Source organism: Ovis aries, chromosome 25 (genome assembly GCF_016772045.2).
Source record: "Ovis aries strain OAR_USU_Benz2616 breed Rambouillet chromosome 25, ARS-UI_Ramb_v3.0, whole genome shotgun sequence".
Classification (NCBI taxonomy): domain Eukaryota; kingdom Metazoa; phylum Chordata; class Mammalia; order Artiodactyla; family Bovidae; genus Ovis; species Ovis aries.
In genome coordinates, this window is record NC_056078.1 from 44,172,939 (window position 1) to 44,197,406 (window position 24,468).

The window sequence follows — 24,468 nt, forward strand, 5'->3', positions numbered from 1 at the left end:
AGAATAATAGCCCATACGTCTCAAGAAGTTTCAAGTACCCTAGAACCCAAAGAAATATTCCCCTTCCCTCCCACCAGAGGTCCATGTAACTCAGTTTGAGAAGAACAGTTGTACGTCATTGGAAGTCTTCAAAGCGTTTTAAGAGGTGGAATAATTTTAGTGAACTCAGATTTGGAGTTGGGGAGGTGTGGGAAAATACAAAAGACATCAAGTTGGAGGCTAGAACGTGGTGATTGGTGAGAAATGGGAGTAAAGAAAAGAATCACTGATAGGAAGATGCAGGATGTTGACCTCGAGGCCCTCCAGGTGGGTAGGTGAACCAGAAAACACAGGAGGTGCGGCAGAATAGGAGGTGCCTGGCGTATGTCTGCAGATGTTAGCCCTGAGTGTCTATGGGCCATCCGGTAGGACGCCAGTGGGAAGACAGTGGGTCTGCTGCTCAGGAGTGGTCTGTACTAAAGACAGTACCTGAGAATCATTGACCTTGCAAGTGGCCAGAGGTAAAGTGTGGGGAGAAAAGGCCAAGTAGAAAAAGCAATGTACCTGGGCCTCCAGAGCAGGTTGGAGACACGAGGATGAATCCGCTCCTTCCTTTCTCCTGCAAAATTCGTCTTGGTGTGGACTGGGGGTGGCCACTCATGGCAACACCAGGCCCGCATGGTCCACGGTGGGCAGCAGGCACACCAGGATACGCGGGCTGCCCAAAGCGGAGCCTCAAGTTAAGAAGTCAGGAAAGACGAGTCAAGGCCAGCTTGTGAATAACCAAGGTGTCTGTCTGACAGGCAAAGGGAAAGTTCAGTTTTATAGGCAGGGTAATGCCAGGTCCAGGCCCTGTGAAGTACTGTCAGATTGGATGGGAGGAAGGGTCTCATGGTCGGGTGGCCAGCGACATGGGGGCAACAGGGAGGCAGCTCTCTGCAAGACAGGGGACCAGGTGATCAGGGCTGGCACAAGCAGGGGATGCCTTCTCAATGCCTACAATGCTAATAACGTGGGCACCATCAGAACAGATGCCAGCCAGGGCATCACACTGGCAAAATACCATCTAATGTGAGCCCTTGCCAGAGTCAGCAATGGAAAGATGAGGAGGAGGCAGCTGGAGAGTGGACACAGCCCTCCCATTCTGAAGCACAGGATATAAAGAGGAGATGCAGATGGCCGCTCTGATGGTTATGATGTTAAGTCAACAAACAAGGGAGGGATGATTTCTTGATAAAGCGGAGCTCTGCCCTTTGCATGTGCTGCCCTTGGACAAAAGAGAAAAATGAGAGGATTCAGATGCAGAGAGCCCCTGTGATCTGGGAGCCTCTGGGTCACTGAGAAGCGCCACTGGCTTCAATTTCCCGCTCACAGACTTGGCACGTTTCAGTCTTTGCCCCAGTCAGTCTCTGTAATTGTGGGACCATTTATCATACTTTTCTACAGCAGTAAAGCTAACCCCCCCAAAATGTAAAAACAACAAAAAATAAATAAACAGTCACTTTCCCATTAGCCCGAAATGCTGATGGAGAAAGTTGGTGGTGAAGGCATTCCAGAGTCCTGCCCTGCGATTTAAGGTTCAGCCGATGCTAATTTACCTTGGACAGTGGACTTCCGGAGCCAGGAAAGATGGGACCACCCACACTCTGAGGGCAGTGCAGGCTCGCTCCTTACCACAACCTCCTGGGAAAGGATGAAGCATGTGTCCTCACGGCCCACGGTGGAAGGAACATCTCGGGACCTGGGAGCAACGCCTAGTGGTGGATCCGAGCCTAGTCGTGGATCCGAGCCTAGTGGTGGATCCGAGCTGCAGTCAGTAGGGCTAAAGCATTTTTGCCACATTTGCTTTCTGTACTCCCTTTTCCTAATCCCAGCAAAGAAAAGCTGCGGAGTAATGGAGTTCCCCAGCCAATGGCAGCCCAGGCTTTGCTCATAAACCGCTGCAAGGACCTCAGTTCTTGCCAGGGAGAGCTGGTCTTTTTTTTTTTTAATTCTTTTTTTTTTTTCTTTGACATCTCATAACCCATTACTGGTCACTCCACTGCACTCCAGAGAGAAAAAACCCAGCTCCACCCACCAGAACTCCAACACAAGCCTCCCTAACCAGGAAACCTAGACAAGCCACTGATCCAACCCCACCCACAGTGAGGAAGCTTCATAATAAAGAGAACTCCACAAATTACCAGAATATAAAAAGGCCACCCAAACGCAGCAATATAACCAAGATGAAGAGACAGAGGAATACTCAGCAGGTAAAGGAACAGGAGGGTTGCCCACCAAACCAAACAAAAGAGGAAGAGGTAGGGAATCTACCTGAGAAGGAATTCCGAATATTGATAGTGAAAATGATCCAAAATCTTGAAATCAAAATGGAATCACAGATAAATAGCCTAGAGACAAGGATTGAGAAGATGCAAGAAAGGTTTAACAAGGACCTAGGAGAAATAAAAAAGAGTCAAAATATAATGAATAATGCAATAAATGAGATCAGAAACACTCTGGAAGCAACAAATAGCAGAATAATGGAGGCAGAAGATAGGATTAGTGAAATAGAAGATAGAATGGTAGAAATAAATGAATCAGAGAGGAAACAAGAAAAACGAATTAAAAGAAACAAGGACAATCTCAGAGACCTCCAGGACGATATGAAACGCTCCAACATTCGAATTATAGGAGTCCCAGAAGAAGAAGACAAAAGAAAGACCATGAGAAAATCCTTGAGGAGATAATAGTTGAAAACTTCCCTAAAATGGGGAAGGAAATAATCACCCAAGTCCAAGAAACACAGAGAGTCCCAAATAGGATAAACCCAAGGCGAGACACCCCAAGACACATATTAATCAAATTAACAAAGATCAAACACAAAGAACAAATATTAAAAGCAGCAAGGGAAAAACAACAAATAACACACAAGGGGATTCCCATAAGGATAACAGCTGATCTGTCAATAGAAACTCTTCAGGCCAGGAGGGAATGGCAAGACATACTTAAAGTGATGAAAGACAATAACCTACAGCCCAGATTACTGTACCCAGCAAGGATCTCATTCAAATATGAAGGAGAAATAAAAGCTTTACAGACAAGCAAATGCTGAGAGAATTCAGCACCACCAAACCAGCTCTCCAACAAATTCTAAAGGATATCCTCTAGACAGGAAACACGAAAAGGGTGTATAAACCCAAACCCAAAACAACAAAGTAAATGGTAACGGGATCATACTTATCAATAATTACCTTAAACGTAAATGGGTTGAACGCCCCAACCAAAAGACAAAGACTGGCCGAATGGATACAAAAACAAGACCCCTCTATATGCTGCTTACAAGAGACCCACCTCAAAACAAGGGACACATACAGACTGAAAGTGAAGGGCTGGAAAAAGATATACCACGCGAATAGAGACCAAAAGAAAGCAGGAGTGGCAATACTCATATCCGATAAAATAGACTTTAAAACAAAGGCTGTGAAAAGAGACAAAGAAGGCCACTACATAATGATCAAAGGATCAATCCAAGAAGAAGATATAACAATTATAAATGTATATGCACCCAATATAGGAGCACCGCAATATGTAAGACACTTTTTTTTGAATTATTGACTGACGTGGGAGACAGGCCTCCGGTCAGCCGGCTGCAGCCAGGTTTGTGCTGACACTCCCTCCGCTCCAGTCCCATGTTTCAGAGCTCCAGGTGTGAGCTGTCCGTAAAGCGTTTATGAAAGCTCCAGAGCTGTACCCAATGACCAGACTCCTTATTTCTAGTGTTAGAGGCTTTGCACCCTCTTTATTCAGCAGTGGCCACAGGACAGGAAAAAGTCAGTTTCCATTTCAATCCCAAAGAAGGGCAATGCCAAGGAATGTTCAAACTACCTCACAATTGCGCTTATTTCACATGCTAGCAAGATAATGCTCAAAATCCTTAAAGCTAGGCTCCAATAGTACGTGAACTAAGAACTTGCAAATGATTAAGCTGGATTTAGAAAAGGTAGAGGAACCAGAGATCAAACTGCCAACATCTGTTGGATCATAGAAAAAGCAAGAGAATTCCTGAAAAACATCTACTTCTGCTTCATTGACTATGCTAAAGCCTTTGACTGTGTGGATCACAACAAACTGTGGAAAATCTTCAAGAGATGGGACTACCAGACCACCTGACCTCCTCCTGAGAAACTTTCATGCAGGTCAAGAAGCAACAGTTAAAACTGGACATGGAACAATAGACTGGTTCAAAATTGGGAAAGGAGCACATCAAGGCTGTTATACTGTCACCCTGCTTATTTAAGTTCTATGCAGTGTACATCATGTGAAATGCTGGGCTGGATGAAGCACAAGCTGGAAACAAGATTGCCAGGAGAAGTATCAATAATCTCAGCAATGCAGATGCCATCACCCTAACAGAAAGCAAAGAGAAACTAAAGAGCCTCTTGATGAAAGTGAGAGAGGAGAGTAAAAAAGTTGGTTTAAACATCAATTTTCAAAAACTAGGATCAGGGCATCCAGCCCCATCACTTCATGGCAAATAGACGGGGAAACAATGGAAACAGTGAGAGGCTGTTTTCTTGGACTCCGAAGAACTGATGCTTTTGAACTGTGGAGTTGGAGAAGACTCTTGAGAGTCCCTTGGACTGCAAGGAGATCCAACCAGTCCATTCTAAAGGAGATCAGTCCTGGGTGTTCATTGGAAGGAATGATGCTGAAGCTGAAACTCCAGTACTTTGGCCACCTCATGCGAAGAGTTGACTCATTGGAAAAGACTCTGATGCTGGGAGGGATTGGGGGCAGGAGGAGAAGGGGACGACCGAGGATGAGATGGCTGAATGGCATCACCAACTCGATGGACACGAGTTTGTGTGAACTCCAGGATTTGGTGATGGGAGGCTTGGCGTGCTGCAATCCATGGGGTCTCAAAGAGTCGGACATGACTGAGCGACTGAACTGAATTGAACTGAAGATCACTGCAGATGGTGACTGCAGCCATGAAATTAAGACACTTGCTCCTTGGAAAAAAAGCTATGATCAACCTAGACAACACATCAAAAAGTAGAGACATCACTTTGCCAACAAAGGTCTATCTAGTCAAAGCTGTGGTTTTTCCAGTAGTCATGTATGGATGTGAGAGTTGGACTGTGAAGAAGGCTGAGTGCTGAAGGACTGATGCTTTCGAATTGCGGTGCGGAGAAGACTGAGAGTCCCTTGGACAACAAGGAGATCCAACCAGTCCATCCTAAAGGAGATCAACTCTGAATGTTCTTTGGAAGGATTGATGCTGAAGCTGAAACTCCAATACTTTGGCCATGTGATGAGAAGAGCAAACTCATTGGAAAAGTCCTGATGCTGGGCAAGATTGAGGGCAGGAGGAGAAGGGGGCGACAAAGGATGAGATCGTTGGATGGCATCATTGACTCAATGAACATGAGTTTGATCAAACTCGTGGAGACAGTGAGGGACAGGAAAGCCTGGAGTGCTGCAGTCCATGGGGTCGCAAAGAGTCGGGCACGACTGAGCCACTGAACAACAGTGGAGGGTGGAACAGGTTTAGGCAGAAGTAGGATGTTTTATTCACAACCTAGGAATCTCCTACTGTATATATTTTATCTTCACATATGACGTGGTTTTGTAAGCCACACCAAAGTCTTTATTGAATGAAGTATGTTATACATGAATAAAATAATTAAAACTAAACACAGAACTCTCCAAAAACCGAGATGCTAGTGCTTGATAAAGTCAAAATCAACTTTCTAAAATACTTGACCGTATCTGTCCTCTTTTGGAGAAGGAAATGGCAACCCACTCCCGTGTTCTTGCCTGGAGAATCCCAGGGACGGGGCAGCCTGATGGGCTGCCGTCTATGGGGTCGCACAGAGTCGGACACGACTGAAGCAACTTAGCAGCAGCATTCTTTATAATTTTAACAAATACAAGCTCTGTTAAATCCCATGAAATGTTTTCATTAAGATAGATTATCTGAATTTTCCTTGCTTAGTTTATTAACAAACTTGCATACCTGAGCATAATTCCCTGGAGGCATGTTTTGAAGAGACACAGACTATCACACTTGTTCTTGTTAACTCACGCACTCAAGTTCACACAGCAACCTGGAAAGTGGCGATGGCTCGAGATTCTCACTGCGGTTATAGTCTGAGGTAAAGAGTTTGTCTCTTTTATTTTATTTGCTTACTTACTTTTGGTTGCGCTGGATCTCCACTGCTGCGTGCAGGCTTTCTCTGGTTGTGTCGAGCAGGGGCTCACTCATCACTGCAGCGTGCAGACTTCTGATTGCGGTGGATTCTCTTGTGGTGAAGCACAGGTTCCAGGCACGCAGGCTCAGCAGCTGCAGCACGCAGGCTCAGCAGCTGTGGCTCACAGGGTTAGCTGCTCCAGGCATGTGGAATCTCCCCAGACCAGGGATAGAACCCAGGTCCCCTACATTGGCAGGTGGGATTCATATCCACTGGACCACTAGGGGAAGTCCAGTGTCTCTTTTAAATGAAAGCAAAAATAAACACATGCGGCCCAATCAAACCTAAAGCTTTTGCAGAGCAAAGGAAGCCATCAACAAACCAAAAAGACAGTCTACTAAATGGGAAAAAATATTTCAAATGATGCAACGGACAAGCAGTCAATATCCAAAAGATATAAATAGCTCATACAATTCAATATCTAAAAAACACAACCCAATCAAAAAATGGGCAGAAGACTTAAATAAACATTTCTTCAAAGGAGACATACAGATGGCCAACAGGCACGTGAAAAGATGCCCAACACCACGACTTACTTGAGAAATGCAAATCAAAACTGTAATGAGGTATCGCTTCACACCGGTCAGAGGGGCTATCATTAAAAGCTCTACAGGTCATAAATGCTGGAGAAGGTGTGGAGAGACTGGAGCTCTCCTACGCTACGGTGGGAGTGTAAACTGATGCAGCCACCAGGAAGAACAGTATGGAGATTCCTCAAAAAATTAAAAATAGGGCTACCATATGATCCAGTAATTCCACTTCCGAACATATACAGAAAAGATGAAAATTTTAATTCAAGAAAAATGCATGCACCCGATTAGTCACAGCAGCACTGTTCACAACAGTGGAGGCAGGGAGACAACCCAAGCGCTGATCAAGGATGACCACAGAAGACATGAGCACACGCGTACTAGGTCGCTCCAGCCGTGTCCGGCTCCTTGCGGCCCCATGAACTGTAGCCTGTCAGGCTCCTCTCCCCATGGGGATTCTCCAAACAAGAATACTGGAGTGGGTCACCATGCCCTCCTCTAGGGGATCTTCCCAACCCAGGGATCAAACCCAGGTCTCCGGCATTGCAGGCGGATGTGTTACGGTCTAAGCCACAGGGAAGCCCGTGTATATATGTATATTGGCTTATATGTGCACAGACAGGGAAGCCTGGCTTGCTGCCGTCTATGGGGTCACAAAGGGTGGGACATGACTGAAGGACCGAACCGAACTGAACTGACCAAGTGGCTACCAAAGGGGAAAAGGGTGGGCAGAGGGATAAATTAGGCGTATGGGACTAACAGATACAGGCTGCTGTATACAAACTATATAAGCAGCAAGGGCTTGCCCTGTAGCGCAGGGAACTGCATTCAGCATCTTGTAATAGCCTGTGACGGAAAATAACCTGAGACAGTATATACACGTGTGTTGCTGCTGTTTCTGTTGTTTCTAAGTCGTGTCTGACTCTTTAGCGACCCCACGGGCTATAGCCTACCCAGCTCCTCGGTCCATGACATTTCCCAGGCAGGCATGCTGGAGGGGGTTGCAATTTCCTCCTCGAGGGGATCTTCCCAACACGGGGATCAAGCTGGCGTCTCATGTCTCCACATTGGCAGATGGATTCTTCGCCACTGCGCCAGCTTAGAAGCCCATATATGTGTGTAATATAACTAAACAGCTTCACTGTGTGCTTCAAACTAGCACAACATTATAAATCGACTATACTTCAATTTTTGTTGAGGGTTGTCTGTTTTAAAGATTGACCAAAGAATGGTAAATGGACCTCAGCTCGGGCGCTGTTTTGGGCAAAACGCCCTCAGTGGAGGGGTCTTGAGCCAGCTGCACAACTCTGGAGGTTTTGCACACTTAACAGTTTCCTCGCTGGTTGAGATGTTATCTAAGGCTAGTGTGTCCCTCAATGACCCTTTTATAGGAGACACTGAGCACCTTTGCCAGGTGGATTATTGTTCTATAAAAACTCCAGGTTGCTGACATCAAAGCGAACCTTCAGTTCCAATGCTGGCATTTTAAAAAGGAAATTCTGAAACCAAAACGGCCTTTCTCTCCCCGCTTCTGCTTTGGAATTCACCAAAGCCAGACCTGAGGAAAGCGATGACATCCTAAAAGCCTGTGATTGATTCATGCAGGTCCAAGCCTTTGCCCCTCAGTGCCACATGGTGAGGCATTTTCCACCACCTGGTTCTGCTCCGCAGCCAGACAGCACTTCCGAGAATCCCAGTCATGACTAGAGCAGAGGCAGGCTTCAGCTCATGAAGATTCCTCCAGGGCTATTTTATGCAAATCTCTTTCGTCCATTCCCTCAGTGAGCCTCCTGTGCGTAAACAGCCCTGTTCATCAATGCATTATTTACCCATGTAATTGATTGCTTATTTTTTTCCAGTGAGTTGTTCAGTGTGGGGTTTTTAGCTCCCTGCTCTAATGTTTTCGTACAAGTAACAGGCTAAGGTGGCAGGAAATGGGAACTCCCCAGAGGAGAAGTAACTGTGATAAATGAGACTGTGTCAGGCTATTTACACACAGGAAACAACACAAGCAAAGCAATGAGGCAGATCCTTAAGGTCTGCAAGCGGCATTAAATCAGTTGTGCCGAGTATTTTTGCCAAATCAAATTTTTTGAAACTTCATTATTTATTATCTTTGGTTTAAAAAGAATCACCATAAATGAGAAAATTTTGATTGCAATTGTTTAAAGACTATACATCATTAACTGTGATTTTTCTGCTGGGAAGCACAGAAGCTCTACACCAGAGGGCTCAAATCAGATTACAGGATTTTCATTAGAGTCTGGAAAACAAGAATGCATTTGATCAATGCCAGAGTGATGAAAGAAAGGCAAAAGAGCATTGTGTCAACTTTTCTCCAGAGAAAAGGAGTAGTATTTCTGGGATTACTCACTTCTGGATGGCCCTGTCTGGCCTCAGTTGTGCGTAAGATGAGAAGTCAGGCCTGAGGATATGGGGGTTGTCTACCTAGGACCTCAGTGCCTCCACTACTGAAATGTGGCCAAGACGCTGAGGACCTGCTGGTCAAAGAACTCAGCAGTAGAGGGGCTGGACACATTTGACCTGACCGTGGGTTTCTCCATAACATGGCAAGATCATGCCACCTCAGGCCCACAGAAGACTTCAAGTTTTCCCAGGGTGACCAGGCCTGTTCCATGCTAACTGGGGTGAAACACCATTCTTTGAACTCTGACTACAGGAAAAATCCAGAGTTCTAAGATTAAGCCTCTTCCAATTGTGCTGATTCTGGGTCATTGGTGAGGAAAGAGTCATTGTTACAGACTCCAAGGACAATTGCCAAGAAGTAGACACGTCACGCAGGTGGCCCAGTGGTGAAGAATCTGCCTGCCGGTGCAGCTTACACAGCAGGTGCAGAAGACGCCGCTTCCATCCCTGGGTGGATAAAGTCCCCTGGAGAAGGGACTGGCAGCCCACAGCTGTGTTCTTGCCTGGGGAATTCCATGGACAGAGGAGCCTGGGGGGCTACACTTCGAGGGGATGCGAAGAGTCGGACAGGACTGAGGGCACACAGGAAGTCGCATCACCCAAAACCTCGACAAAAGGCGTTCGGCCCGAGGCTGGGCTGCTCGACCTGGATGCATGAGGAACTCCCTCAGTAAAAGAACCTTGATCGGAATAAATTTGCAAATCCTCCTGGAATTGGTTAGCCATGGGCCTTTATCACAATTTGCTAAGTGCTGAGTCGCTTCAGTCGTGTCCGACTCTGTGCGACCCCATAGACGGCAGTCCACTAAGCTTCTCTGTCCCTGGGATTCTCCAGGCAAGAACACTGGAGTGGGTTGCCATTTCCTTCTCCAATGCATGAAAGTGAAAATGAAAGTAAAGTCGCTCAGTCGTGTCCAACTCTTCGCGACCCCATGGACTGCAGCCTCCCAGGCTCCTCCGTCCATGGGATTTTCCAGGCAAGAGTACCGGAGTGGGGTGCCATCGCCTTCTCCATATCACAACTGAGACTGCAGATATTATACTGCTGTTACTGATGTTACTGCTGTACGACTGCTCTTTCCATTGCTGCTGCTAAAGATGGTGCACTGAGTAAACATTGCCCAGGACTTTATACAGAAATTTTACCCAAGAAAATAATTCAAATAAAATACAGCAAAACCATTAAAAACCTTAAAGTAACTTCACAAAACCCCTTCAGTAAACTTGTAGGCTACAAAAGCGAAAAGAGCATCTCCTGAACATAAATAGCAAATTTTCAGAAAATAAAATTATTACAGGACATCTCATTCAGAGTTGTAAAAGCAATTGCAACAAAAATATTTGGGAGTAAACTAAACAAAAAACTAATAAAGGAGCTGTATGGGGAACACTTTAAATTTCTGAGGAATATAAAAGACCTAAATACATGGGAACGATACTCTGACCTTGAGTGCCGTAAAAATGTCAGCTTTCATCCTCCCCCATTAGCATTTTCTGGAACTATGCCACCTGTTTCTAAAGTTCTTCTGAAAATATTATTATATGTGTATAGTTAGGAAAATTCTGGGGGAAAAAAAGCTAATATTGAGGTCAAGGCCTATTAGATATTAAAATATATTATAAAGCTGTGGTAATTTAAAGTTTTCCTCTATTAAAAGGAATATAAAAATTGGTAATTGTAAAAAGAGTCCAGAGTTAAATACATACAGCATTATAACATATTATAATAGCAGAATTTCAAGTCTATTGAATTGTCACAATATTGCTTCTGTTTTGTTTGGGTCTGGCACGTGGGATCTTAGCTACCTGACCAGGGATTGAACCTGCACTTTCTGCATTGGAAGGCAAAGTCTTAACCACTGGACCACTAAGAAAGTCCCTATGAGGGCAGAATCACTGCACAAAAATAGATTATCAGCTAAGCGGAAAGAGGAGCACTGCCTGAAATCACAGGAGAATCAAAGCTCAATTTTTACGTCACCGCCTGTTGTCAGATAAATCCCGGGACTCAAATGCTCAAATATTTTTAAAAGGTAAATATCAATGTATTAGATAAATAGCTGAGTTAGACACATCTTTTGTGGGAGAAAGTTTTGAAGGCAAGAAACAGAAACAGAGCCCCCCAGATGTTTGTTAAATTTGACAACGAAACATCGCAATCAAAATCAAAAGGCAGAGAGATGGGGAAGAATTCTTCACACACACAAACTCCCTACCAATCAACAAACAGAACAAAGACACAGTGAGAAAGAGGAGAAAAAATAATAGTGGGCTGTTGACATTAACAAAAAGGCAAATTGCACATAAATAGTTAAAAAGAAGCTACATATCCCCCATAACGAAATAACTGCCAGTTAAGAAGCTGTTTTTCCCATTGTTCACTTAAAAACAATAAGACATTGATAACAGACAATTAGGAGAATATATAGAACCCAGCTGATCTCATCTGAGGTCAATACATCATTATTAAATAAAATAAAATTGCTCACATGCTGTGAGATGGGATTTTGCATGTGTCCAAAGCCTTAGTAAAATGATACCAGTGCTGACTTTGGCAGCTATACAAAGACTAGAAACAACCAATCCGTCAATAGACAGCTTTAGATAAATCACAGTGTATTCCCACAATGAAATACAGCATATCCATGAAGGATAAATTGGATCTATATGTCCTAATGTGAAACAATTACCAAGATCGATTGTAAAATAAGAAGCAAATATGGAATACTCTAGAACTCTCCCAACATGAAAAAATAAGTACATGTAGTTTTATGTGTTTAAAATATTATTGAAAGGATATATAAGAAAATTCTAAGAGTAGCTGCTTTAAGGAATGAACCCTAGGGGTTAAGAGCTCTAAGAGAACAAAGGATTTATCTTATTATTCTCTTTGCATTTACTTAAATTTCCAATCATCTATATAGATATTTTCTCCAAAAAACTCTAGCTAATTTTAAAATTATAGAAAAAAATCAGTGTTTCTGTTTCCTTTCTACTCAAATTAATACAAGAACAATCAATTTATAAAGCATGCTTTTAAATTAGAAGGTGATATTTTATAATATATTCCTTAAAATGCATTCATATATATTATCTCAATGTTTAGTCACAATCACCCTCCTACATGGATTTAACCTTCTCTTTTATTGCAGAAGCTGAGTTTGTCAACTCATTCATAGCCTGAGTCTCTGAGCTGTTTCCCACACAAGGAAAGACTTTCCCAGGGTCACATGTCATTTCCAGAAGCCCTCTGGGTCTGCTGTGGCTGCGTTTCCACTCTGGAAGGAGGGCCTCTTCTCTCTCCCTCACCTGGGACTGCTCCAGCTTCCCCCACGGGTCAGTGCGTTTGGAGCCCAGCAATCCACAGTCCACTTGGGCAGCGTATGCTTTATTTGGTTTCATAGCAAAGCAGAACCACAGCTTTGGAGTCTCGACGCCTATCGTCCCAACACCTCACAGTCTTGTCCCCATCTGTGGCACAGGCCTCCTCCCTTGCTCCCAACTGGACAAACGTCCTCTGGCCAAGATCTGCTCCTCCCTGCTGCTGCGCCTTTCCACCATGCTCCTTCTCCCCTGTCTTTGCCACTGTGCCTGGGCATCCTTTTCATGACTGACCCTCTCAGCTGCGTCCTTGGCTCTCCCACCTAGCACAACACCTACAACCCACCTCCTCCATGACCTTCTCAGGCAGCAGAGAGATGCCCCTACTGACGTCAGGGACAGATGAGAGTCAGCCGCCCCTCTGCTCTCCCTGCATGGCTACTCCTTTTCCTTTCTAGCACATGTCACGCACTGACTGCTGTTGCCCCGTCTCCTACCTAGCTCTTCCCTTCACACTCCATTATTGATTGAAAATTATACCTGCATCATTGCCTCCCTTTCTCTCATCTCCTCGCCCCTGTCAACTGTCTCTACCATCTCTTCTCTTACCTCAGTGTTCCTGTAGGTTACACATCAATCTCCAAGTCCAATGCTCTCCAACACATTCTCAATTAGCTACCTACCCTTGTAGTCCTGGTGGAGGTAACTTCAGTTGGAACTGCCCTTCCTCAGACATTAATCCTGACAGCTGGAAAGAAAAGGGCAAGCTTGAAAACTTCAGCAGAGGACAAGAAATTGTAAACAGCGGGGTGGATCTTCCCTTCCCTCCTCACCTTGTGTCTTTCACTGGCTCTTCCCCCATCAGGATAAACTCCAAGAATGTAGGGACTTTTGTCATTAAAAAAAAAAAAAAGTGGTATGGTAGATTTATAAGGTACCAAATATCCCAAAGAAAGGCAATGCCAAAGAATGCTCAAACTACCGCACAGTTGCACTCATCTCTCATGCTAGTAAAGTAATGCTCAAAATTCTCCAAGCCAGACTTCAGCAGTACGTGAACCATGAAATTCCAGATGTTCAAGCTGGTTTTAAAAAAGGCAGAGGAACCAGAGATCAAATTGCCAATATCCACTGGATCATTGAAAAAGCAAGAGAGCTCCAGAAAAACATCTAATTCTGCTTTATTGACTATGCCAAAGCCTTTGACTGTGTGGACCACAATAAACTGTGGAAAATTCTGAAAGAGATGGGAATACAGACCACCTGACCTGCCTCTTGAGAAATCTGTATGCAGGTCAGGAAGTACAGTTAGAACTGGACATGGAACAACAGACTGGTTCCAAATAGGAAAAGGAGTACATCGAGGCTGTATATGGTCACCCTGCTTATTTAACTTCTATGCAGAGTACATCATGAGAAATGCTGGGCTGGATGAAGCACAACCTGGAATCAAGATTGCCAGGAGAAATAGCAATAACCTCAGATATGCAGATGACACCACCCTTATGGCAGAAAGTGAAGAGGAACTAAAAGCCTCTTGATAAAAGTGAAACAGGAGAGTGAAAATGTTGGCTTAAAGCTCAACATTCAGAAAACAAAGATCGTGGCATCTGGTCCCATCACTTCATGGGAAATAGATGGGAAACAGTGGAAACAGTGGCTGACTTTATTTTTCTGGGTTCCAAAATCACTGCAGATGGTGACTGCAACCATGAAATTAAAAGACGCTTACTCCTTGGAAGGAAAGTTATGACCAACCTAGATAGTATATTGAAAAGCAGAGATATTACTTTGCCAACAAATGTCCATCTAGTCAAGGCTATGGTTTTTCCAGTCATCATGTACGGATGTGAGAGTTGAACTGCGAAGACGGCTGAGCACCAAAAAATTGATGCATTTGAACTGCGGTGTTGGAGAAGACTCTTGAGAGTCCCTTGGACTGCAAGGAGATCCAACCAGTCCATTCTAAAGGAGATCAGTCCTAAATATTCATTGGAAGGACTGATGCTGAAGCTGAAACTCCAGTACTTTGGCCACCTCATGCGAAGAGTTGGCTCATTGAAAAGACTCTGATGCTGGCAGGGACTGGGGGCAGGAGGAGAAGGGGACGACAGAGGATGAGATGGCTGGATGGCATCACTGACTCGATGGACGTGAGTCTGAGTGAACTCTGGGAGTTGGTGATGGACAGGGAGGCCTGGTGTGCTGTGATTCATGGGGTCGCAGAGTTGGACACGACTGAGCGACTGGACTGAACTGAACTGAAATATAGAAACCAAAGATTTTCAGAGTAAGAAGAGGAATAAGAAGAGTCTCATCTCCACAACTCTTGATTCGATTCCCTACCTTCCCAAATTCCGGCTAACCCTACTCATACTGATGACACTCCGCAAGGCTGAAACCTAATGCAAACCCTCCATATAAGTTCGAGAGACAAGAAAGGAAGACAGAAATAATTTAGAGTGTATGCAATTATAGAATATTTCTTTACATTTTATTGACTCTAATATGTACTGAGCCTCTATGAAATAATATCAGTTTCTATCGCAGAAATGCAAAGGAGAATTTTCTCCAGTATTATAGAAAATTCTGGAAAAGAAAATGGCAACCGACTCCAGGATTTCTTGCCTGAAGGGTTCCATGGACTGTGGAGCCTGACGGCCTGCATTCCATGGGGTCACAAAGAGTCAGACATGACTTAGTGCCTAATACACTGCGAAATAGAGAAAGTACGCGGTAAAGTGGAGAAATACCCTCATATCTAGGGAACAGTGGCCAAGCTGGATTTTCATCTAGTACAGTTTGGGGCCAGTTTCTGACCAGAGTTAATCTTAACAATTCTGTTTATGATTTGAAATCGATATGAAAAGTTTATGTAATCAATTTGTAATCAATATGACAACTTTATGCATGAAAATGGGTCCTCTCCTATGGATCAATACACCAGAAACCCAAGTATCTTCCGGACATATCTGGTTGATGCTCCATATTCCCACATCGGATCCACCCCTCTTCCACCGCAGCAAGGGAAAGCGGATAAAACCTGGGAACTCTGGGCTCAATCCCTTGGAATTCTAGTGGGCTCCGCCATTAGGAGGCCTCCTACCCCAATGGGAGGCAGCAGAGAAGTCATCTAATGCTTCCACAGCAGCTGAGGGCAAGCGTGTGTCTTTAGCAAAGGAGGTCGTGAGGCTTTTCTGACAGGAGGTATTGTTGGGTAAGACCCCACTTCAGGACTGCAAGACCCTGAGATCTATGCAGAAGCCTCCAGCATGTCAGGCCTCCTCAGAAAGGACCTGCTTATGGTTGAGACCATGGAGACCTCTGCCTTCAGGATTGTCAGAAGGCAGTCCTGGTCCTTCAAAGCCCCAGCTTCTGACGTCTGCCTGTCTCTAATAACCCGCTCTTAAGACTTATTCTTCAAGGTACACTGGTCTCTGACCTAGCGTGGTTTGACTTAGGATTCCTCAGTCACAAGCGTAAATAACTGCTACTTCCGCCATTCTGTACCCAGACAGCTGTTCCTTATCCTTTCGCTTCAGTACAGCATTCAGTGAATTACTTGATATATTCAACACTTTATTATAAAATGGGCTTTGTGTTAGACGATTATGCACAACTGTAGGCTACGATGAGGGCTTCCTTGGTGACCCAGACAGTAAAGAATCCGCCTGCAGTGCAGGAGACTGGGTTCAATCCCTGGGTCAGGAAGATACCCTGGAAAAGGGAATGGCAACCCGCTCCAGAATCCTTGCCTAGAAAATTCCATGGACAGAGGATCCTGGCATCTATAGTCCATGGGGTCACAAAGAGTTGGATACAACTGAGCAGCTAAACACAAACACACTCACATAGGTTAATGTGAGTGTTCTGAGCAGGTTTAAGGTAGGCTAGAATAAGCCATCGGAGAAGGCAATGGCAACCCCACTCCAGTGCTCTTGCCTGGAAAATCCCATGGACAGAGGAGCCTGGTAGGCTGCAGTCCATGGGGTCGCAAAGAGTCGGACACGACTGAGCGACCTCACTTTCACTTTTCACTTTCATGCATTGGAGAAGGAAATGGCAACCCACTCCAGTGTTCTTGCCTGGAGAATCCCAGGGACGGGGGAGCCTGGTGGGCTGTCGTCTATGGGGTCGCACAGAGTCGGACACGCCTGAAGCAACTTAGCAGCAGCAGCAGCAGCAGGATAAGCCATGATCATCAGTAGGTTAGGTGTGTTACATGTATTTTTGACTTCTCAATATTTTCAATTCATAATAGGTTTATCAGGATATAATCCCATCGTAAATTGAGGAAGATACGAGTGGTACTTGGATCCTTGACTAAACTCCAGCTGAAAAAAACGACATATTCTATTTATGTCCTTAATCCACAAGAAAAGAGTTTCTTAAGCAGTGATAACTGAAGCCCACGTGTTAGACAATCTGTAAATAGCAGGACTAAAAAGGTGTTATTCAACAGAGGTGTGTTTGAAATATATCTTGTCTTCTCATTTTAGAACATACATTTTATATAAATTAAAAAAGACTGATGCTACTATGTGGAAGAGAATAGTAGCGACAGTTTTATTTGATGTTTTACCCACTGCATAGACTTCCTTTACTCACTCAGTTCACCGTGTCTGCGTGTTCTGGGTGTGAATTACACCGTGAGAACGGTCTGTCTAAGGCAAGAGCTGTCGGGATGGTGAGCTTCCTCTCTGGAAGGACGGCAGAGAAAGACTGCATCTGACCACCACTTCCCACAGACTGGACTTACTGTCCTTACATAGCCCCAGATGCCAAGAAGTGTAAAAAGGCCTGCCAGGTAGATAAATCCTACGATTCATTATGCTTTCATCATAAGGACGGTAAGATGAAGGAGAAGGCACTTTCCTTTGAAACAATAAGGCTTAAAAGATGTATTTTCTGCATTATTTCAGGAGGTAAAGCATTTCTCTTCCAGCCCTCTGAAGGATGTGCTTAAGTGAGCGTGTAACACTGTTTAGCTCTTCTTTGCATTAGAAAACCATTTCTGCCAGGAAGCCTATTCTAGCTCCAGTGACAGCCGGGTCACTGTCCCCACTAGCTTCCTCCTCTAGATCCAGGCCAGTACGGCCTTTGCATCCTCCTAGCTTGGAAAGCGCCCCTTTGCTGCCCTGTCAGATCCTCCTGGGTGTATGGAGCTACCTCATCTCATGTACTGGGATCTATGTTCCCTCCTCTTTCCTTTTCACCCTCCCTCCATCCTTCCTGCTCTCCCTCCTGCCCTCTCCCCTCCACTCTTCCCTAGCGCCCTCTTTCCTCCCATCAATCCTTCTGAGCATCTTTTGTGTGCAAATTGCTGTGATGAGGTGACAGCGTGCCCTATTGATCAAGATTCAGTGAGAGTGTTAGTTGCTCAATTGCTTCCAACTCTTTGCAACCCCATGGACTGTAGCCCACCAAGCTCCTCTGTCCATGGAATTCTCCAGGTAAAAATACTGGAGTGGGTTGCCATGCCCTTCTCCAGGGGATTTTCTTGACCCAGGGATCAAACTCAGGTCTTCCGCACTGCAGGCAGCTACTTTGCCATCTGACCCTTTCTTGGAAAAAGAGAGTCAAGAAGTCAGTGATTCGCGTAGTCTGGTGTGTGCTACACCAGGAATAGGTCTTCCCTGGTGGCTCAGATGGTAAAGAATCCGCCTACAATGTGGGAGACCTGCATTTGATCCCTGGTTAGGAAGGTCCCCTGGAGAAGGGCAGGCATTCACTCCAGTATTCTTGCCTGGAGAATCCCCATGGACAGAGGAACCTGGCTGGCTACAGTCCATGGGGTCACAGAGAGTGAGACACGACTGAGTGACTAAGCCCAGCACAGCACACCGGGAATAAGACACGGCCCTTCGGGGGCACTTCGGAGGGACAAGGTGGTGCTGCCCAGCAGACGTAATGTGAGCCACTTATGGAATCTTGAATTTTCATGGCACTCCATTTAAAAATTTAACATTAAATTAATTTAATAATGTATATTCAAATATGCTCAAAATGTCATCATTTCATTAAAAATTATGTTACATTTCCTTTGTAGTCTTCACTTATATAGCTGAAGAATACAGTTTCCAATTAAACCGGCCACCAATCAAGTGCTTAGCAGCCACATGGCACTTAAAGCTACTGCTTTGGACAGTGATGTCTGAAGAGATGGGAAAGTGCTTCCTAATGGAGTCAGCTCAGCTGAGCTAAGGGGTGAGTGAGGAAGTTAGGCAGGAGGAAGGGATGGAGAGGACACTCCAGGGAGAAAGAAATGCATTGCTGAGCTGAAATACACAGGGGGAGAGCCCAGCAGGTTCAAGGTCACTGGTAGTGTATCTGGGGGAAGGAGGGCAGGAAGGCTCAAGAATAATGACAAGTGGGAGCTAAGAAAATACCAGGTGAGATCAAAATGAAGCATTTGTGCAGAAGAAATCTCAACTTCCTGCTGCAGGCAATAAGGATTTCACACTTGTGTGTACTGTGAAGTAACTTGGTCAAATGAGCATCTTTGGAAGGATCTAGAAAGATGCCTACAGTGTATAGGGAGAATGAGGGACAGAGGGCAGAACCAGAGGCAGGAAGTTCTCCTAGAAAGCTGCTGAAATCGTCCAGGCTGGAGATTAGGGCATCCTGCTCTAAGCCGTGGTCAAAGGGTCAGAGAAATAGGTTCAGGAGAATTCAAAGGAATGAAAGCAAAGTCTTCCGAGGACTGGTCAGGCGCAGGGAGCCTTGGTGAGGGGCTGCGTGTGATGCTCTTCGTTGAGATGGAACACAGAGGAAGGCAGGTTCCGTGGGAAGTCGTGAGTTCTCTTTGGAAGGTGCTGCTTCTGAGGCGTACCTTAGTCTTCTCGGGGTGCCGTAATATAATACCAAGCTTTGTGACTTAAGCAACTGATACTCATTCCTCACAGTCTCCGGAGGCGCGTCATCTAAGATCAAGGGGATTGGAGATTCAGTTTCCAGTGAGAGACTCTCCTCCTGGCTTGTAGACGGCCGCTTTCTCACTGTGTCTTCAAAAGACGGAGGAGTGGAGGGAAAGGGAAAGCTCTCTGGTGTCCCTTCTTAAAAAGGACACTGACTTACCGGATCAGGGACCTGCTCTTAGACCTCACTTAACCTTAATTACCTCCTTGTAATCTTTAGCCTTACATATAGTCACATTGTGGGTTAGGGCTCCAACATATGAACTTTGAGAGGGGAAATCATTCAGTCCACACCAAGGAAGTTGAGAGCTGTCCCAGTGGAGAAGCTGCAATGGAGGGTTGGGGTCTGGGACAGAGGACGGAGGTCATGCCAGGAGAAGACGCCTGCTTTGAGTGGCTCAGCTCTTCAAAAACTACCGAGAAATATCCCAAAGGTGAGTCCCCTGGCATGCGAGGTATGCACCTACAGGCTGGATGGCCACGGGGGATATCCGTGCTCTGAGGTCCAGAGATCTATGATTCTTCTGGAGCTAAACTGAGGCTCCGAGGGCAGCAGGGAAGGCCCCAGTTCCTCGTCATGGAGAGTGTGCCCCCGGCGGAGAAGGACTGGGGAGGAGGCTCCGTCTGCACTGGCGGCCCTGCCTTCTCCAAAGGCTGCAGGCCACCATGCTTATTGGCCATCTACACGCCATCCCTGCAAACCTTCTTGTCACATCTGTGCTGGCCGTGAAAACGAGTATCCGAATTCCAAGCACAGGGAGCACAGATGGCCAGGGGTCCCCATTGCTGGCGCTGCAGCCCAGGCTCCACTTGGGCAGAGGCCACCCCACCACAGGGGCGGGCCACAGGGAGGCCAAGATCGGGCCTGCTCCCAGAAACCTGGGGCCCCTCTGGCTCTGGCTGCAGGAACCCCCTCCCCACCTCCTTTGTCTCCTCCCCTAGTCTCCTTCCAGTCGGCTCCCTCCCTCCCGCCCTCCATTTCTTCTCTCCCTTCGGTCCCCTAGTAAGCCCTCCCAAGATTTCGCCCATCTCCTGCTCTTCTCAGAAGGCCCTGCCTACCCAGCGTGGCCTCTCCAGTTTCCTCCGGAGCACTGGCGCTGTTCACAGAAAGTAGTGAGCACATGCCAACTGAACCTTCGCCATGACTGCTGCATTTTCCTCAGCTTGTTATTTACTTTCCTTTCTGCTCGTGGTACTTTTTTTTCTTATTGTTGCTTCAGAGGTTTTTCATTTGTACAATAATCAAACCAGTCTTCCCCAGGAAAACTCTCCTAACACCACCAAAACCTCAACTCTCTGTGCTCTGCTGTGCCAGGCTGATATTTGTCCCTGAACCAACTACCAGTACTCAGCAGAGCCTGAAGTCAGCTCTTTAGCGAGGTCCCCTGCTCTCCAGAAGGCAGCTCTGCAATGCCCTCACCTTCCCTAAGGATCATCTCCCTCCCTCCTCAAGAGGCTTATCTGGCATCTTTTCCAAATAATTATCATGTTCTTCCCAGGGGAGCTCCTGGTGAATTAATTTTCCCTAAAGCATTATAATTACAAAACCCATGTGCATCCTGGAATCTGATAAATATTCATCTCTCTCCCTCCAGATTGATTCCATTGCTTTATTTTCACATGTGACTCTTCACACCATATGGAATATCTTTTGAGGGAGAAGGGGGATACTTTTGAAGCAACATCTCAGATGAGTCTCTAATAAACGATTTCTAATTTGGTATACATATGCATACATCTGTGTCTGTTATTAACAGTATTCATGATGCCATCATGTTATGTCTTCACCAGAGAATTGCAAACACCTGGCTTGTTTTTGCTGCTAAGCTGTGTGCAGGGAGGCATCTAGATGCGCCAGGCCCAGAAAGCTAGAATCCGGACCAGGTGCCCATTGAGGCAGGGCAGGCCCTGGAGGAAGCTGGCCAGCTCAGCCAGCTGGGCCCTACTGCGCTGATGGGCGTCAGTCAGCAGCCCAGACAGGGCCAGCCTCAGGGAGCCCGGGCCCCTGGGGGAAGGTCCTGGCAGGGTGCAGGGGCACAGCCCAGGGGCTAAGGAGCAGCAGCAGACTGTGACTACAGCGGGCAGGCAGGGACTCCAGAGAGTAGAAGATGGTTCAGAAAGTGCTCTATACATAGTAAGTAAGCATCGCTGAATTATACGTTTGACTCAGAACGATTCCCAGCAGTGAAAACATTTTTTAATCGACAATTCTGCTTTAGCAGCCTCTTTCTGTGTTGTAAATTCTCTTAAAAAGGTAGAAAGGGTGCAGCTACAGCTGGGAGCATTTTATCCATTGGTCCCCAAACTGATGATGTCTGCATTTATTTGGACTTCAAAGTTTTCCACTCATTGAAACCTAATCAAATTGTGTAGCTTATCAAATTATGTAATAGAGTTTTTACGTGAGGCTATACCAAGAAAATTCAGATCCTTAAAGAATAGAAAAATATTGTACATGGAAAACGTGAACATTAACTTTGCTAAAACTTGGTCAAGCAGAACTATGGGAAGGCCTTTGGTGCTTATCTGGGATCACTGTGGGATAAAAGGAATGCCTCGCAGCAGGCACCAGCCTGGCCCAGCAGGCCTGGAACCCAGCCTTGAGAATGAGCCTCACTCACAATTAGCCGTGTGGCCCTGGGCTGTGGCTCAGGCTTTCTGGTCGTTAGTTTCCCCTTTTATGATAAGCTCACGCTTGATTGCTACCTCACTGAGCTCTGTTTCAGGGCCCTGGGAGGGACATGGAACAGACACCCAAGAAGCACTGGTTTCAACTAGTACTTGGCAGGTGGGAGAAACTCAGAAAATGGTCTGCCCACACTGTTGGCATTATCTGCTCAGAAGTCTATACTGTGGTCAGTGGAGATGACTGCTGATGCTCCACACGGTGTTGCTGGGCTTGACTGGGGCTGGGCATCATAGCGGCTTCACTCACACCAGGTGCTCCCACTGTGGCAGCTAAACGGGCAGCTAAACCAGGCCTAGCTCTCCAGCAAAGTATTCAGACTTTGTAAGACCGGCTGCTTCCAAGACAGCAAAAGGGGACATGACTCAGGTCCCAGCCCTGAGTAGGAAATTCTGCTGAAACCAGTTCTGTCTGGTTCCTGCTGCGAGTCATTTTTTTTATCCTACAGTGATGTCAAAGAGGAAAGGCAATGTACTCCAGCCCTTGATGGGAGGATCAAGCATGTGCAGGGAAAAAGGGCTGGATGCCGCTATCGGCACGCCCATGTTCCCCCCACACATACAGGTGACCCTGAGTGCTGACTGTTGTTCAGTCACTACGTCATGCCTGACTCTCGCCATCCCATAGACTGCAGCATGCCAGGCTTTCCTGTCCTTCACTATCTCCCAGAAAGTGAATGAGAAGGTGTTAGTCGCTCAGTCATGTCCAGTTCTTTGGTGGGACTGTAGCCTACCAGGCTCCTCTGTCCATGGAGTTCTCCAGGCAGGAACACTGGAGTGGGGAGCCTTTTCCTTCCCCATAGGGTCTTCCCCACCCAGAGACTGAGCCCGGGTCTCCTGCTCAGCAGGCAGATTCCTTATCATCTGAGCCACGAGGGAAGCCCGCACTCTGAGAACATGGACCTCTTTGGGGGCCATTACCCAGCCTACCACAGTTATCCTTTCTGGTCCATTTACTGAAATATTTTTAATCACCTAGAACATATTCTGTAAAGAAAAATGCATTTACATAAATATGTAGGCTCTTTCTTCTGCTCTGTTAAACATACACAAAAGTCAAAAAATGGCTCTGAGAGAATCCTCTCTGCAGAACATTCATAAACTTAGTCTTGGGGAGCAGAGAGAGACAGGGAGGCAGGTAGATGGCAGGACCTGTTGTGATTGGAGTGTGGGGAGGTGGAGGTCCCAAAGCCTCAGTGTGGGTACAAGCTGGTCCTCCCACCCAATGTCTGTGTGTCCCTCCAAGGCCCAAAGCTGGGCACCAATGAACAAAAGCTGTAATGCTGGTGGCCAACTCCCTTGTTCCCAGAGCAAATGTATCCAGCAGGGGCTTCCAGCAGAATGTGTGATGAAGGTACTTCAGAGGCTAAAATTACGACACATGGAAGGACTCGAGGTGGGCATTTTCTTCATTCAAAGGCAGAACATAATTTCCTGAGATTTTATTGATATCTAAGTGTGGAGGTTGTAGTAGAAATCTAAATGTTTATTCCTTTTGCTTTCCTATGACAAAGGAAGCAGAGAGAAGCCAGATATATCAATCCAGACTTGGCCAACTAAAGAGGTTCTTAAAGATGGAACTGAATTATTAAACTGCATAAAAAATTTAGGGGGCAGAACGTCAAAGACCAGCTCATATTGCAGACAGATCTACCGCATGTCCCGCGGTGGGAGCAGAACAGTAAAACTATTGAGTGATTTTTCAAAAGGGGAGCTGACGGCTAAGAAAAGCACTTTCACAATAACCCTGTCATCTTACTTGTCTGCCCAGAGCTGAGACTTGGCACTCTGCCCCATCTGCTTAGCGTAGTTCATACCATGGATTTGACCACTGACATTAGTGTAAAAACTGCATGTGGAGTAGGCTTAGTGACTGGGGCATCTTCCATGGGAACTTGACTTTCTAATCCAGGGAGGCACGGAGACTTCCCGCAGAAAGGCTGTAAGTTCTCCAGGGACCCTTAGGCTCCGTGTGAGCAGCGCCGTGGGGATTCAGGGCTCCTAGCCCTGCTTCATCATTCTCCGTGACGAAGCGCTCTAGTCTTCATCTGACCTTCCACTCAGGGAGTTCTGTGGGGTCGATTGACAAGTAGCCCACCCGATATCCCAGGCCCAGGCAGAGGATACAACTGTCAGACTCAGGAGTATCTCTCAGCAAGCGCGTCCAGCCATCTCTTCTGCTGACTTCCTGCCGCCTTTGTCTTCGTTAGTGCTAGCCTGGTACGAGCTGCTCCATCACCAGCTACACACACAACCCTTCACTGTTGGTGACCCTGAGTTTCCAGTATTCACAAGAAAGGTGCGTCTGTTTGTGCTAACACTAATATCCTGCTCCAGAGTAGACCAGATGATAAATCAGAAAGAGAAACTACA